The sequence below is a fragment of the Palaemon carinicauda genome, chromosome 12 (assembly GCF_036898095.1).
Source record: "Palaemon carinicauda isolate YSFRI2023 chromosome 12, ASM3689809v2, whole genome shotgun sequence".
NCBI lineage: Eukaryota > Metazoa > Arthropoda > Malacostraca > Decapoda > Palaemonidae > Palaemon > Palaemon carinicauda.
Genome location: NC_090736.1, coordinates 122,165,851 through 122,177,560, shown reverse-complemented (window position 1 = coordinate 122,177,560; position 11,710 = coordinate 122,165,851).

The following is an 11,710-nucleotide window of genomic DNA, read 5'->3' as shown; positions in this document are numbered from 1 at the left end:
GTCCCCTCTTATAGGGTTTTTTTTTTGGGGGGGGGGGAGAGGAGGCGAAAATTCATTCTTTTCCGAAGATTGTTAAAGTTAAATCTATGTGCTTTCACATTAGCATAGTTGGTTTCAACTATATCTGACTAAGATGTAGTTGAGAGAGAGAGAGAGAGAGAGAGAGAGAGAGAGAGAGAGAGAGAGAGAGAGAGAGAGAGAGAGAGAGAGAGAGAGAGAAATCACCTGTTACATAGTTACCTCTGCTAATAAACCAACACAGAACTTTTGTGTTAACTTTTGAACATTTGATTTTTTTTTCTTTTTATTTTGGTCTATCTCTTTCATTATTGGCTGCCACGGTTTAGTTCTTTCCGTCTGTATAGATATCTTTTTTGTCTATCCTCCGATCAGAGGCCATGCCAATCTATTGCCTTATCAACGTAATTTTCAGAGAATATTTGTCACTTTACATCTGTAAATATATTTTTGAAGCTATTTACGAACCAAAGAACTTGACAGATTGTGATATCAATTTTGATGACTTGAAGAAAATTTGTATTTCATCTAGATTTGTTGACCAATTTTTTAATGGGATGTGAATCAGGAAAACACTTTTTGGATTGGATCTGGATCACCTGAAAAAAAAAATGGCCTAAATCTACACCAGCTGAACATATTCTGAAAGGAATGGGGATAACCTGGGCAGATTTTGAAATTGATCGTGACTAGATGACTAGATTATGAGAGGTATCGAGATCAAATGGACAATTTTGAGATTGATCTGGAGCAACTGCGTAGACTTTCAGATAGAGCATAATCAATTCAGCCTGTTTTCAGTAGGATTCTAACAAATAATTAAGGGATTAAAGATGAACAAGGATAATTCTCTCATATTCATTGATATATTTACAACATTTCCTTTGGACTGGTCATAAGGTTATGCGTTGCCTCTATTTATTCACAACTATGAAACTGATTACATTTGCCCTACTTAAAAATCATGATATAAAAAAAAATTTTCTTATCTACGATTATTACAACTAGCAATCGCTCTATTATGCAATTCATATCGTTAATAAATACCAAAAGTTACTATCAAGTTCATTATGAAATTTATTTGATAGATTCATTGATATTAAAAAAAAAAACATTTAAAGTTTACAGATTAGGCATTAATGGGACACTAGAAATTTAGAGTTAGAGTACACACAAAAGCTTATGATATTTCTAGAGAGAGAGAGAGAGAGAGACTTTTCAGTTCACCAGCAGAAGCTTCATTTGATCTTTGGTAGAGCGATTTAGTTTATGCATTTAGACTGTTCTTATGACCTTGTCTTATTCTTGATCTTGTTTACCATGTTACTGTTCACTACATGCGCTGGAATTCTATTCCAAGTATTTGCTTTTTTGTATGTGAAGAAATTGGCACATTGAGTGGTGTTGTATCTTTTCACTTCCAGATTTTATCTGTTACCTCTGGACTGATTTGTGCTAAGCATGAATAGAGTGTCACTGTGACGGGCCGAGAGAAGGTTGTGACTCAAAGACAGTATGAAAGCAACTGGGTAATTTTATTATAGAACATTCTCCTTTATATACAAAAGCTCAAAGCAACAAGAAATTTCATGTTAAAAACATACACTGTTACAGAGGAGAAAAGCAGACATGTTTATTCTGGTTCTTTTTAGTGCGAGGGAAGAGCGAAGATACAAGCATAATATATACACAGAATGAACTATGTACGATCGTGTGACACACGGTTGTTGCACCACCATTGAATGTTCCCTTAGTCGTCGAATTTCTAAATCAAATATGTTCTAACGTTTCATCCGCCGTTTATATCGAAATCGTTTTATTGTTGGAACTAGTTTGGAGGCCCTAGCTTTTACTGTTTCCAGTATATCTATATCCTTCTCAAAAGAGAGAGAGAGAGAGAGAGAGAGAGAGAGAGAGAGAGAGAGAGAGAGAGAGAGAGAGAGAGAGAGAGAGAGAGAGAGAGAGAAAGTTGATATCCCTTTTCACTGCATTTTCAAATGTCTTCAGAAATCAGTCTCTTATATATCCTCGTAAAATGAATAGTAACTCAGAATTTATTTTTATACTATGAAGACTTAATTTTATTATAAGCACTTTCCCAGGAAATTATGGTTTATCACAAATCAGAAAATTTCAAGGTTGTATTAATGACCCTTTCTCTAATTTATCTTTTAGTCCCCATTGGAAACGTGATAACTCCTAGCATAAAAAGTAAAATGTCCGGAGGGATTTCAGTGTTATCAAAATTCCAAGTTTGATCTATTCGTCATTGTAAAAAAAAAAAACGACTGAAATGTTTCTGCCTATATTCATAATGGTAAGGGTGAATAGGAGTCATCATTCAATTGATAATATATATATATATATATATATATATATATATATATATATATATATATATATATATATATATATATATATACTTATATATATGGATATATATATATATATATATATATATATATATATATATATATATATATATATATATATATATATATATTGGTGGGTGTTGGTGTTTAACTACAACCTTTTTTACTCAGAAAATTACTGATCATATATGTTTTAATGATTGTGTCTGTCAGTAGGCGTCTATAATAGTGTGTTCGTATTTCCCTATCAGTCATATAATATTGAATTACTGAAACATTGTGTGTATGTTTGTATTGTGTGTGCGTCTGTTTAAAGACACAATAAATATGAGTATGGCTGTGTACAGCCAGCATAATTGTTTGTTCATATTCCATTTTGTAGGTCATTTAGTGTTGAGAATGATTGTATGCAACGATGAAGATTAAAAGAGCCATAAAACGCTAAATCCCATCCACCACGCAATAAGGTATAACAAGGAATCTTTAATATCTACTTAATTTATGCTTTTTTGTGTATTAACGATGATATTTATCAAGCAGTAGCCAGGTAGAACGCTGCCATAAGGAAGACGAAACTAAAATGACTACTTATATTGACAGTTAGCAAACATCCTGATTTCGGGGACGAGGATGATTTGCTGCAAAAAAAAAAAAAAAAAAATATATTTGAATAACGCAAATAAGCAGATTATATATTATAGTTCAAATACTTTGTGTGTAAAGGAAGAATACTTAATAAAGGTTGATGTAAAGTTAGGATACGGAAGTCGGCTTTGGAGAGATATGAGTACTGTTATTTGCAAGGTTGGTAATGTACTATAGTTGTAGCTGTGAAAAGAATTATAGATGTGAGCAAGTAATATATAAGAAGAATGAGTGTAGATTGTCATTAGTAGGATGTTTTGGGTGCCGTGAGAAAGGGCATCTTATTAGTGAGTGTAAGGAGGAGAAAGTGATTACGTTTCATCGATATGGTATGAATGGTCATATAGAAAGTGGATAACCCGGTAATCGAACAAGTCTGATTTTTGCAAATTGTGGTAAGAATAGGTATTATGCAAAGATGTGCAAGTAATATATAAGAAGAATGAGTGTAGATTGTCATTAGGAGGATGTTTTGGGTGCCGTGAGAAAGGGCATCTTATTAGTGAGTGTAAGGAGGAGAAAGTGATTATGTTTCATCGATATGGTATAAATGGTCATATAGAAAGTGGATAACCCGGTAATCGAACAAGTCTGATTTTTGCAAATTGTGGTAAGAATAGGTATTATGCAAAGATGTGCAAAAAAACTATGGAATAAATGTATGTAGGAAGAAGAGATAAGTAAGCTAGGATGTTCAGAAAAGTCAATATTGAGAGGATGCAGCTTGGTTAATCCTGCATGCATGGACTCTGTGAACTCTGCAATGCATGTTCATGAGGGGTTTGCTGCATGAAGATATGATAGATAAAGGGCATATTATGTCAAGAGTGTGAAAATGATGTGTAATACAAGTTTTAAGGTTAATTTGATAATTAGGAATTCGTAATATAAGGGATGTGTGTGAATTTAGTGGATGAACAGGCAAAGTTTTGTGAAAATGTTAAGATTCATGGGCTGATGATAGACAATAATGAATTTTATGTAGTTCAAGGAACGAATGAGAAGTAATACGTATTGTTATGTATTGGTTTATGAAACAAAGAAAAAAAAAACAACAAGTTTGTACATCAACATACGATAATGATAGAGTTGTGGGTAATTTTATTTGGATGAAGATAGTCAAGTGAGTATCAAGTGGTGGAAAGAAGAGCCATTGGGGACAAAAGAAAGCGTAAAATTAATGTGAGAGTTAGGATAAACTATTAATGGTAAGGTTTTATAACCAAGTAGCCTGTAACAAGTATTAATATGGAGTGGAAAATATGGAAGCAAGTAATTTGGTGAAAACGACTCCTCAAATGGATGATGGTATTATGAATATGCAGGGACCTCAGGTATATGTGATCTTGTTGCTAAGCTTTAGAACGATGAGAATACGTAGTGTAAAGTTATTTCATGGAGTTTATGTATACAATGAAGAGCATAGATGATGAGAGGTACGTGTACATAAGACAGGAAATCATGAGTAAGTATATTTTTTTAACATGAATGATGAGTGGCATGCTAAGGTAATTCAGGCAATGGCATGTAAATTAATGAATGACGATCAGAAATAAGGTGCGTTTAAAGAAAGAATTTATGTTGATGAAAATATGTGATGTCGAGAGGGGATGATTGTTGAAAATGAATAGCTATGGGCATAGTGTATGTGAGAAGCCAGGACTATGAGATAATCAATTGGTGTTTGTTGGACAAGAAAGGAAGAAAAAACCTTTGTAAAAAAAATGGATGAGAATAAAACACAGGAAAATATATATATATGTATAGGAGGGAATCAGCATAGACTTGACAAGGGTAATGCAAAAGTGATACGGCAAATTAATCTATTTTTTTAAGATATATTACGAAAGGTGGTTGAATGATACTTAGAGTGTGTGTAGTTTTACATTATAGGAACTAAAATAAAATGAAACAAAAGCCAGGCAAAATGGTGGGAGAGTAATAAGTAGCATGTATGATTCCTTTTTAAAGGTAGATAACGGTTTGGATGCAACGGATAAATTGCTTACGGAAATAGCAAGATTTTGAGATAGGAATTGCTACATTAGATGGTAGGTGTATTGATGGAAATAGTAATATTATAATGAAAGACCTAAAAGAGATTATATAAAGGTAAAGTTTATATATAGGACCAGACGCTAGAAGCAAAAATCCTGTTCCCAAATATGAGTTGACAGTGATGAATGTCAGGTGAATGCTTGTGTGGGCATAGGTTTGAAAGGCTTTGAAAAAATAAAGGGGTGGGGTAAAAGATTAACTTACTAAGTTTTCTTTATCATTCATGTTCTGTCTCGGTTTGCCGTATCCTTCACAGCACAGGAGAGGGTTGTGAATAATAAAATTTGTTTTTTATATCAATTTTGTGTATACTGTAATAGCTTAGTTAGCTATGAGTCTTTACCTTTATTTTTATTACAAGCCCTGCTGCATGTTTTTCCTCCTTTGATTTTTTTTTTAATTAAGTTGATGTTAATTGAGAGAAGTTTAAGATTATTCGAAAGAGAAATTATAGATTTGGACAACTTGATCTTTCAAATATTGATCTGGATGATGATGAAATGGACCGTATAAAACCATAAAACTACATTGCTCTAGAAAATATTATTCTCTATCCATCTGCATATCGCTTAAGCCCATGATTTGGAATTTTATTGTAAGTGCTATCCTACAAGTAGTCACTTAGTTCTCTAGTATATAGTAGTTGCAAAGATTCTGGACACAATAGGCCTCACCCCCTAATGACGTCTTAGCCAACCACGTTGTCTCCCACTTTAGCAGTGGCCACAAAACCTCTCCTTATAAATTCAAAGCTGTTAATACCAGAGAAAACATGATAGGATATGACGTCATCATGGGGTGGGCCTTATTTTGCCCAGAATCTCTGCAGCAAAATATAATCAAGACAAGTTATTGTCCTCAGAAAATATAATTTTTATGCATATTTAAATTTTGAGGTACTTTTTTATTTATTTTATTTCATATCGTATTTGTACATTTATCTGTGTATATAGCTTTCATTTTAAATCCTCTTTTCTCTATACAATACTATGCAGTATACCATGCTAGGAGGTTTTACAGTTCAAGGCGGGATACCTTAGCAATCCATGCTCTACAATGGTTATATAAAGCAAATGAGCAGCCTGGATGAGTAATAAGAACATTGGTTGTGAAGGAAAGTCCCCCTAAATATCAATGAAGTTAAGGGCAGCAGGTTGGCAGATTGGGTATAGGCAATGGACACGATGTGTCTTTGGATTTTACTCCTGACGCCTGGAAGATAATATTACTGGAATTAGTGAGGTCCACCTGAGGTGACTTGCCTTAGTTAGATAGGCCTTGGATATCACAAGGAATAGGCTATCCAAAGTAAATACAGTAGTTTATTTATGATTTTATTCATATTTGCATATATGCATAGAAGAGGTTAGTCAGCTTTTAAGAAGAGCTCGTCTCGTGTAGATTTCCGATTTATATGGAAATTACGTAAAAGTTATGTCGTGATTTTCATTGTATTCTTTATTCAAGTCAGTAAATGTAAATATACGTTATTTTTAAGAATTAACTTTTTATTTCATGTATATTTTATACGAAGTGTTACGTAATATGTTTGAGTGTTATGTGATTTGTGCGAGAAGTTAACAATGTTTTTTTTTTACATTTTTATGATGTATTGTGTCATGTTCGAGAGGAAATCTGCAATTTTCAGATTGTGCCATGTGCTCAGGAATTTTCCTGAAAAACCTAATGAATGATCTTATCTTATTTTTTTTTTATTTCCGAGAACTTTAGATGGGCAAAGCTGGAGGGTTGTCGAAGAGCGGGATTGAAAATTTTGGCGTCACTGTTAGGCCAGCCACACCGGCCCCCCGATCCCCTCTTCCCAGATCTTTTGGAATCTTTTGGAAGTATATAAGTTTCATATAAAGGTGATCCCAGGGTTGCAAAGAGTAGATAGAGAATTCCAGCCTTGAGTCATAGCCATATCCCACTCTCTATCATATGTAATGCATTGTATTGTTTTAAAAGTGTTCAGTGAAATCCCAAAATTTTTGATGTGACGTGTTTTTGTAAACATACAGTAGTGAGTACTTATAAAAATTATATTCGAGCTTTGAAGCTGGCCCTGTAGTAAGGTGAAAGGTATATGTATAGTGATCTGGTGATCTATTTTCATTATGTATCAAACTTGAATATTGTATTCACATTTAATTTCAAATGAAACAAGTGATTTTATAATTTTCATAAGTGATATTTTTTTTTTTATGTCTTAGTCTAAGATTTATTCAGATTTAATATTACAAGTCGAGCGAATATAGAATTCTCAGACCATAATATTTTTGTGATAATTTAAGTTTTGTTCAGACTTAATATTTTGAGTAATTTATTTGTTTTATGTAAATTCTTTAAATGTGTTGTAATTTATATGGAATATATCTATTTTTTTAAAGAGTGTTTAACTCCAATCACCAGTGTTAAATATTAGTATTCATTCATACCCAGTTAAAGAATTGTAGTAAGAGTTGTTTTAATTACTCAGTCTAGTTTTGAGTGTACTTTAGAGACCTATGGATATTCGGTGTTTTAGACATTGCTGTATGGAAGTTATATAGCTGTCTCCGAGTTCAAGTATTAATATTTCAAAGTGTAACAGATTTAATGTTAAAGCAAACAAGTGAGTTTGGAACTAATATATATAATATCAGATGTTTGGATCCCAGACACGGGACCATCTTATATTATATTTTGTGTGCTAAGACCCGAGAGCCATCATTAAAATAATATATTTTTGTTGCCCAGTCTTAAGATCAAGAGAGACTGTTTTGAATATTAATGATAACAGGGCCATGTTTTGATTAAAGGTTTTGAACAGTTCAGTGTTGATAGGATTTTGTATATTGTTAGGATTTATTTTTGGAAAGGAATTAAATTTTGTACAATTACAAGATAACACAGTTCAATATCTAAGAGTTTTTGAATAACCCAAATGTTCAGGAATTGTCAGAGGGTAATGTCACTAAAGCTCAGTTACTCTATTTTGATGGCCTGTGGTGGCCATGCTATGAGTGGAATAGTTAAAGACCAAATCAAGAGTCTAGCCTTAGAAGTGTCGATAAATTCGGGAAAAAGTGATCGGAAGAAAATATTGTAGCCCTTAGTGAACTGTTGGAGGAGGCTGAGGAAAATTTTTTAGCGAAGCAAGGACCAGTTGACCAAGAAATTGAAGACATGTAATCAGATAGGGATGTAAAGCCTGAGATTTGACGAATTGCAGCGTAGGTAAATTAGCTTAAGTTGAAGAAGAGGGCAGAACGAAAAGCAGGAGAGACAAGACGGTTAGAAGAAGAGAGAAAAGAAAAACGACATGCAAAATAAATGGAAGCAAGACGGGAAGAAAGAGAGAAGCAAATGGAAGCAAGACAGGAAGAAGCTCAAGAGATTGTAAGACATGCAAGGAGGATGGACAAAAAGATAGATAAAGAAAAGAAAAAGAGAGGGAACGAGAAGGAAAGGAGAAGGAAGAGGTAAGAGAGATTACGCGTCATGCATGGGAGTTCAAGCCTTTGAATGCCTGTGCACGGTCAGCTACGAAGAGAGAGGCAACCCCTGCTAAGCATGAACCCGTTTTCCATGAGTCGGATACCCGGAGGTTAAGTCCAAGGTTCACAGAAGAGGCTCAAAATGAGTTCTTTGATCATTTTCAAATGGTCCCATCGACGATGATATGGCCAGAAGATAAATTATCTGTGTTATTGCAGAGAATATTGACTGGGAAAGGCTGCAGTGTTCACCTTTCCTTATTTAAGGACCAGAGGAAGAATTTTCAAGAAGTGAAGAGAACCGTGCTGCAACTGTATCAGAATACCTCTCCAAAGTTTGTGGAAGTACGTGGATATGACTTTCCTGGATTGCGCATATCAGGTATGACGATGTTTCAAAAGATGGATAAAGGCTGCTAACATGAGGGAGATGGCTGATTTAGAAGAATTGATAATACTACCACAGTATCTACAAGGAATTCCTAAACATATTCGAACGTACTTGAGAGAGAGTGACTTGAGTAATCTTGATAAAGGCGCTTTGTCGAGTGAAGATTATAGTATTATTAGTCATAAACCCTCCTCGGGCATGAAATTAAAGCCATCATTCCTACCAAGTGTCAAATATTTGCCGAACCATGGAAACCAGTTCAGTAATAACTATGTCAACAAGTTTAATATTTACATCGGAAGTAGCAATGGTATTGTCTCTAAGCAGAATGCGATAGTACCATTGCAACAATCGTCGAATCGTACTCCTTCAAGTATCGTGAAATACCTGCAGAAGGTTGATATTGTGTGTTTTAAGTGTGTTAAGAGGGGAATTAACTTTAAGGAATGTTGGTCAAACTAAACAAAAGCAGTCACACACTCGACTTCACAGAATGCAAAGACGAAGAAACAATTGGGAAAGGTCGAAGATTGAAATAAACCAGCCAGCATTTACACGATGAACAGAACAAACCAAAACAGCGTGAATAACTTTAAACCATATATTTATGAAGGTATGTTAACAGCAAAAGATGGGGTTGAGCAAACCCGGGTCAGAATATTGTGCAACACAGGTTGTAACTATAGGGTGTTGGTACAAGGAGTACACCCGTTGGTGGAACAGAAGACTTGGTTATTTTGCAGGAAATAGGAGGTGACGAGGGTACCCCAATTTGGCATTTGAAACTGTCATGCGAGTTGGTGACATGTAAATTTACTCCGCGGTTAAGGGTTCATTGGCTGTCCAAAGATTAGACAACCTGCTGGGTGATGAGGTTTGTGGAGCGCCGTTTATGCCTTGACCCATTGTAACAGAGAAAGCATTCAAGTATAGTTCTACAACTGAACTTGAGAATGATTACCTGCATCTTTTTCCTAGCTGTGTGACAACTAGCAGTATGACAAAGAAAGTGGTAGCTGAAGAAGAAAAAGAAATCGAAGGACCGTTGAACTTGAGGGATTCATTTTCTGAAAAAGTGGATTCCCTTGATGGTACGCAAAAGGAGAACTCCTGATTAAGCCCAAGTGAATAGGAACGACCCAGTATTTTACAAGATGGAACAGAAGAAATGGACCTGGAAGAAATATAAAACTCAGTGTTAGAAGGTGGAAGAGTGAGTAGGAAAAGGCTGATAAAATTAGAATGGAAGGATACCATGGTAAAAAAATTTTTGTACCGTGTGGTAGACGAAACAGGGGAACTGTGGTCTCTGACCTGTTATTATCTCAGGGATGGGTTGCTTATAAGGAAGCATAGACCCGCCGATAGCCTTGGGAATTCCAAATGGGGGATATCTTGTCAAATATTAATTCCCGTATCATTGATAACACAGGTGATTGCTGTAGTGCACGAGACGGGACATATGGGAATAAGGAAAGGGACTGAGAAGATTATGAAGCACTTATTTTGGCCTGGCATGCATAGGGACGTGAGCCCATTTTTCCATGCATGTCACATATGTCAGATGGCTGGAAAGCCGAACGAGTACATTAACAAAGCTCCCTTACACCCAATAGAAGTGCGAGGAGAACTCTTCAGCAAGGTAGTGATCTATATTTTTGGACCTTTACAAGGGACGAAAAAAGTTTTCTAATATATGCTATCCTTGATGTGTCTAGTGACGAGATACCCAGAAGCTATACCTATCAGGAACACAAGTTCCCAAATAATCGCCGAGAAGTTTTTCGACTTTTTTACTGTTTGGTATTCCGGAGAACCTTCAAAGTGACCTAGGAACTAATTTTCCATCAAAATTATTTCATTGTTATTATTATTATTATTATTATTATTATTATTATTATTATTATTATTATTATTACTTGCTAAGCCACAACCCTAGTTGGAAAAGCAGGATGCTAAAAGTTCAGGAGCTCCAAGAAGGAAAAATAGCTCAGTGAGGAAAGGAAACAAGGAAAATTAATATATGTTATGAAGAGCAACAATAATAAAATAAATATCACCTTATATACGATAAAGACTTTAACAAAACAAAAGGAAGAGAAATAAGATATAAGATAGAACAGTGTGCCCAAGTGTACAATCAATCAAGAGAACTCTAACCCAAGACAGTGGAAGACTATGGTACAGAGACTATGGCACTACCCAAAATTAGAGAACAAGGGCTTTATTTTGGTGTGTCCTTCTCCTAGAAGAGCTCCTTACTATAGCTAAAAGAGTCTCTTCAACCATACCAAATAGGAAAGTGGCCACTGAACAATTACAGTGCAGTAAGAAGAATTGTTTGGTAATCTGTGCTGTCAGGTGTATGAGGAGAGAGGAGAATGTGTAAAGAATAGGCTAGACTACTCGGTGTGTGAGTGTGTAGGCAAAGGGAAAATGAACTATAACCAAAGAGAAGAATACAATGTAGTACTGTCTAGAAAGTCAGAAGACCCCATAACTCTCTAGTAGTCCTATCTCAAAAGATGTAATGGAACTGTTGCATGTGAAACAACAACTATCAACTGCTTAGGTGAATTAGAGAGGTTTCATCAAACTTGGAAAAGTATGTTAACAAAGTCCTGCAATGAAACGGGGAATGATAGGACTACCGTTGATGATATTCGAGGTACGTGATACTTACCAACAAATCATAGGACGTAGCCCAAATGAAATGGTATTTGGAGGATCGATTAAAATGTTAGCAG